The sequence below is a fragment of the Panicum virgatum genome, chromosome 1K (genome assembly GCF_016808335.1).
Source record: "Panicum virgatum strain AP13 chromosome 1K, P.virgatum_v5, whole genome shotgun sequence".
Taxonomy (NCBI): Eukaryota; Viridiplantae; Streptophyta; class Magnoliopsida; order Poales; family Poaceae; genus Panicum; species Panicum virgatum.
In genome coordinates this window covers 52,810,771-52,817,520 of record NC_053136.1, presented here as the reverse complement: position 1 = coordinate 52,817,520, position 6,750 = coordinate 52,810,771, and positions in this window count along the sequence as shown.

Here is a 6,750-nt window from a genome sequence, read left to right as displayed (position 1 = left end):
GATTCAGGGCAGAGATATTCTCCACGACACAACAGGCCGCTGGTCCGACAAGAACTACCGTCCGAGACTAGTTTTCACCTATCCCTTTTTTTTCTGTTTTGATAAGAAACTATATACACAAAAATTACATACAAACATTTATATACACAAAATTTGATCCATTTGCAAAGATAAAAATTGTAGAAAGAGAAAATTTTATATAAAAGCTCATAAACAAAAAATCATAAAAAAATAACTTTCATTGAAACTTAAAAAAATGGAAAAAAATTAGGAGAAAATTTTTGGAAACAAAGATTTAGAAGTAAAAAATTTTAAAGTAGAAATATAAGATCAACTTAGTAGACAAAGTTTCCAAAAAGAACTTTTGCGGAAAAAAGTGAGAAGCAAGAATTTTGAAAGCAAAGTTAAATATCTAGTTGGAAAAAAATCGAGAACAAACTTAGTCACCGGCTCAAACTAGATTAAAGAAAAGGAAAAACGAAAAAGGAAGAAATTACATTGGGGGAGCGGGGCTCCCGTATAGAATAACTCCTGCGGGAGTTGGCTTCCCCTCTTATTCATCCAAAATCCTACTAAAATTGACTTTAAAAGTCCTCCAATTTTACACCAGAAAAACCAAACTCTCAAACCTCAATCATGCTTTGCACGCCTCTACCTCGGTTATTCTTGGAAAAGTCTGCTTGCAGGCTTCCCCTCTTATTCATCCAAAAACATACTAAAATTGACTTACAAAGCCCACCGATTCTACATCAGAAAAGCTCCAATTCGAATTCTCAATCACGCTCAACACGCCTCTACCTCGATTATTCCTGTAAAAAGTCCGTTCCCAGGCTTCCCCTCTTAGGCCTTGTTTTTTTTCTCTCCAATTTAAGTCATAAGTACTGTCATATCGTATGTTTACACACCGATTATGAGTATTAAACATAGACTTATTACAAAACTAATTTTATAAATCGTGACTTAATCACGAGACGAATTAATTAAGACTAATTAGGCTGTAATTTGATCACTAATTGCTACAGTGCCATCCGCTAAACGTGCATTAATTATACATAATAAATTCGTCTAGAGCCCTAATTGCAACGTATGCAATTTGTTTTACAGTAAATTAGTATCTTAATATTCGAATTGACATCCGAATATTTGATGTAACAGCCACTTAAAAAACCAAACAAGACCTTATTCATCCAAAAACCTACTAAAATCTCTCTCTATATATATATTACTACTAAAAAGAACAATTGGGAGAAAAACTTTTGGTGCGACCCTAACCCCCTCCCTTATGGTTCTGCCGGGCGAGCTAACCTCCTCGTCCCTGATGGTTGCGCCGTGCGAGCTATTCTATCCGTCCGATCAATGAAGCCCTCTGTCTGATCCCCTACCGGCCACCTCCCACGTCGCCCGCCATCGGCCGTCCCACGCGCGACGCTCGGGGCCCCCGCGATCCCGCCCCCTCCCTCGTCGCACGCCATCCTCGCGCGCGAGGATCGCTCCCCGCGATTCCATCCCGCCGCGCTGCTCTTCCCCGCGATCCCGTCGTGCTGCCCGCCGGCGTCCTCGTCGCCGCCGCCGCCACCGATGATTCCCCACGATCCGGCCCCCTCCCACGCGATCCCGCCCCCCTCCCCTGTCGCCCGCGCGACGCTCGCTCCCTCGCCCTGGCGCTGTCCTCCCCCGCGATCCCGTCGCGCTGTCCGCCGACGTCCTCCTCGACGCGGGTACTCGTCTCGCAGATCGTGTTGATTATTGGACTGGAACATATTCTCGCTTCTCGGATCTTTAGGTTTTGTTTTGCTGCATGTTTCGCGAATTTTTTATGCCATGACCGTGCGGCTCTGCGTGCCTGTTAAGCTATTCATGGAAAGGTATCTATACGTTTTTGTTGGTTTCATTGACCAACAACAGCCGGAGAGCTGCAAACGTTGCTTGTTCATGAGTCTGGAGGTGATTTGTTTCTATCGGTGTTCTTTATAACAGATTTTCTTCATCCGTTTGGGCTCTGCCGAATGAAATTTATTTGCTTGTTCATTTGTGAAGGACCGGACAGACGACCAGAGGGGGCCTATGTCCCAAATTCAACCCGATGCACCTCTCTTCTAACCGCCAAAGTGACACACGCCAACAAGTGACTAGTTCAACCTAGGAACGGTTAGGAAAAGCTCGACGCAAAGCGGAAGCACAGATTAACCCGAAAGCCAGAAGCACCTCACAAAGCGGAAGCCAATGTAAAATGATTTACTCGAGTAAAGCTATCACCAAAACTTCCCTTGACTAAGCATGCAAAGACTAACAAAAAGATCAAGCACAAGTGCTAAGATTCATTTAATCAGCAAGCCAAATGATTATATAATTTGCCAAAGCAAGTAAGCAAGGACTATCAAGATTAGTAACACAAAGATACTAGTTAATTTACCTAGTCTTGCAATCAATGAGTAAGGACATGAGCATGCAGAAAATAAATGAGAGAATAGCTCACTATGCTCTCTCGTTGACACTGTTGGGCTGCTGCTTGCTCTGCATGCGTAGGCCTGCAGCTTGTTCTGCAGCCCCTCACTTGCTAATTACCTTGTTACTCGACCAGCTAGTGCAAACTATCGAGCACCTTGTCTGCGTAGTGGTGGTGGTGCGGTTAGTCTCCTGCTGCTCCTGCTGCTGGGTTGTGTGCTGTGTCCTCTCCCAGTGCTGCAGGACCCGCTGCCGGTAGAGGCAGGCCGGATCTGCCGCCCTGCTGCCCGATGCAGCGCCGCCGCTGTTGGCCGAGGCCACCTGCCTCGCCAGGCGCCGCGCGCCCCTGCGCTCCGCTGGTCTGCTGCTTGCTGCGCACCCGCCCTGATGGCCCTGCAGGCCGATCTGCTCTTGCTTTGCGCCGTCGTGCGGATCAAACACCCAGCGCCACTAGAATACCTTCAACCTCCTGCGCAAGAACACAGAACACAGAAAAAGGAAAGCCAAAATCCCACGAAAATCAACACAAATTGACTCAATCCAAAAGCCCGGAGGGCACTAGGAGGGAAGGGCCTCCTTTCTCATCGAATCAGCGATACAAGATCTCAAATCTCTATAGCAAATCTCTAAACCCAGGAGAGGAGAAGGGAAGCAGAAGAGAATGGGAGGGGGCGACGGGAGAGAAGAGGGGGGGAGAGAGAGTGAGGGGTATTTTAACCCTAACAACTCTTAACCTAAAAAACTAAACTACCCCTAGAGCTGAAAATAAACTAGAAGGCTCGTAGGGGCAAAACCGGAAAAGATACATGGACTCATCCGACGCCCGAGGTTATTTCTTCGACTCGAAGTCTTCTCCGCGATACCGCCATATCAATGAAGATCCGGTTCGCAGTTTTGGGGGGTCCGCGAAACCCGGTGAGGTGACCGGTTTTGTGAAAACCGCAAAAACTCCACGCGCGGGAAGATTCATGCCTCCACGCCGTGGCCCTAGACGTCGTTCCCGCCTCGGCCTCCTGACGGCCTTAGACGCCGCCCGACGCCCGTCACCTCCTCGCCCGCAGCGAGGCCCTAGACGCCGTCGACGCAAGTAGCCTCCGTCAGTCCCGAACCCGACGCCCGTGCCTCCATGACTTGGCGTCTTCAACCGCCGTCCGCCTCCTTGGTTTTATGGCTCAAACCAAAAAACCCGCCTTCCGTCGCCGCTTGCGCCCTCGATTCATGAGTGGACGCCACAGCTACCGTCCGGCACGAGCTCCGATCCCGGCTGCCCTTCACCGCCGTCCACCGCACGGTCCATCGGCCACAGCACCTCCACGGCAGCTCTCCGTCGACACTTGACGCCCGTGTACCTGCAACCAAAGACTAAGCACACGATCACACCGCACGGTTGACAATTCACTCATCACAATCAGGAGTGAGTACTCCACATTCCTCAATTTGTGTTTGAATGCTCATCAGTAGGATGAATTATTGTTTTCGAGTTCAAAGCCTGACGGAATAGTAACAATTAAGGTGGCCTTGCTGATGTATACCTTGCATTCCTCTGTATACCGATCGCCTCCTCCCATAGAGCCGTCTGGTTCGTGTTCGTGGCCGCCGGCGCTGCTGGAAGCTCTGATCCAGGTAATCATCAATAGCGAATCATGAATGATTTAAGGTGGCCATTGTGCAGCACGAGCTATCTGCCCTGAAATAGTTATAGTTGTAGTTCAAATTGAGTGGTCAAACGTTTTTGCAGGATGTAAATGTATAATACACACCGGCGGGATGGGTGGATTCGTTTTTCCCCTGCTCGGTGGATTTGGATTTTCTCATGCTAGAATTCTTTCACTTTTGTGCTTGCAGAGCGCGCGAGCCTCAACGAGTATGTGGTCAACTGGTTTGGGCTAGATCATTCATCTGGCATCCCATCCAGACACTGACCATCCAGCCAAGGTACCAGCTTCTCACTCTTGTATAGTTGCGGTGTAGTTTATACCATTCCAATAAATGCAGTACTGCTGCTACTTGCGTCAATTAGCAATAGCTATTGTTCTATCTCTGCCGTTGGAAAATTTCTCTAAAGTGTTATAATTTGAAAACCAGTAAAATTGGCTGCATCTTCAACTGAGATACCTTTCATGTTTGCTTTTTTTTTTTTCAAATTTGATTCACTGTTTGCACTAAGTCCAATTACGGTGTAATAATGTGTAGACGTGACGGTGGCTGAAAAGTTCCAGTATACTGAACCTGAACAACTGCATCTCTGAACATTCAAATTTCCACCTGTTTTGATGTGTTCAGTACCATATGTGCCTGCTTTTGAGAAATTTCTTCATGGCAATTTTGTTGGTCTGTTTTTTGTGTAGCACCAATTTACTAACATTGCAGCCACTGGATGTGCTTATAATCCCACGCCATCTTGGATGGACCCCGGGCGCAAAAGCGCCTCCGTGAGCCCCCACGCTCGATCCTCGCCACCTGCCCCACGTCCGCATCCGACGGCCCCTGCGCCCGCGCGGCCAGCCCGGCTCCCGCGGAGCTCCAGCACCCACTCGGCTCTCGGCTCTAGCGCTCGTTCTCCTTTCCGTCGGCAGGTGCGCGTAGAAATCGAGGTCCGATACAACTTGGCGGTGTCAGCGCTGCTCTTGCTCTTGGCGAAGGCAGCTCCCCAGAGCACGGCGAGGGTGAGGGCCTAAACCCTAAACCCTACTGGCGTTTATGGCTGGGCAATCGGATAACCCGAAAAATTCGGATATGGTAATTCAGATTCTTCAAATTTCGGGTTTCAAATTTTAGAACCCGAAAATTGCCTGAGAAAATGAAAACCCGACAATTCGAGTACCCGACATTTCGGGTTCGGGTTCGGGTATGTCCGAAATACCCGAAAAGCTCAACAACAACAGGGATCTGCTTGTGGCGTAGGAGCTCGGATGCGGGGAAGCCGTCCGTCGCCGGGAACAGGCCGCACCGGGGCGCATCGGCCGCCGCCGCCAGCGGGACTGCGGGAGCGGAAGCTGGGGGCGTGGAGGAGGCAGATCTGGCGGGCGCGGGGCACGAGGCAAGCCGAGGCGCGCACGGCGGCACTGGCGCAGGCGGCGCAGGCAACTAGGCTCGGGGCGGCGGCCAGCAGCAGCCAGCGCACGCGCGCTCGGGGCTCTTGTCGCCTGGAAGCAACTGGGTGGCACTAGAGATGCGGGAGAATTGGAGGAAAAAGAGATTGAGTGAGAAGGTGAGAACGGTGGGGTTTTTTTTGCCTTTTGACGAGAGGTGATGGAAGGAGATCAGAATGGCTGGAGATAAGAGACTTCAGCTTGATGGGCCGCGCAAGGCAAGGTGGTAGTGGGTTAGATGGACTGTAATTGCAAAAATTTATGGTAGGCCTTCCACAATTTCGGGTTTTCGGGTAATTCGGGTACTGGATGTTAAAACTCGAATTACCCGTAATAATTTTGGGTACCGTGAGTTGAAACCCGAATAGGTTTTTCGGGCTCAGATTTTTTGGATTCGAGCTCGGATTTTTTGGGTTCGGACTTCGGGTTTCGAGTAATTTGCCCACCCATACTCAGCGTTGACGAAGCAAAAGGCTCGTCGCCCGCTGCGTCGCCGGCCGCCGGCTGTACGCCACCGACGTGCCTACCGCCGCAGCCCATACGCCTCCTGCACGCCTCGACCGATCAGTGTATGAAGGGAGGATCGGAGAAGATTAAGCAAGCAAGCAAAGCAAGAGGGGATGGCTCTGACCGATGGTTGAGAGCTTGTGTTCCTCCACCGAGGACTGCACCGACAAGCTCATCCTCTCCATCTTTGATTCCATCGATGATCTGCCTGCTGCCAGTGATACCGATCAGATGCTCTCCTTTGTGTTTTGGAGCGGAGCCGAGAGCCGAGCGGATGCTGGTGCAGCGCGGGAGCCGCGCGGGCGCAGGGGCCGTCGGATGCGGACGTGGGGCAGGTGGCGAGGATCAAGCGTGGGGGCGCACGGTGGCTCTCCAGCGCCCAGGGTCCATCCCATTTTTTCCTTATAATCCATTGGATAGTTTAAACTTTTTAATATATATATATATATATATACTATTGAGTACCTCGGGTATGGAATAAGCTATTCCATACCCGAGACTCCTACGCACCCGATCCGCCCCTCCTGGTTTTTTCCAACCGGTCTTCCTCATCCGGTCCGCCCCGGTTTGCCTCGCCCCTCCGCCCCCACCTCGTCCGGATCCCACGACATCGAGCTCGCCCCCCACGCCGCACCACCAAAACTGCCCCAATTGGATCCCTGCCGCCGCCGCTCCCTTCCCCAGACGTGCCACAATCCCCGTGCCC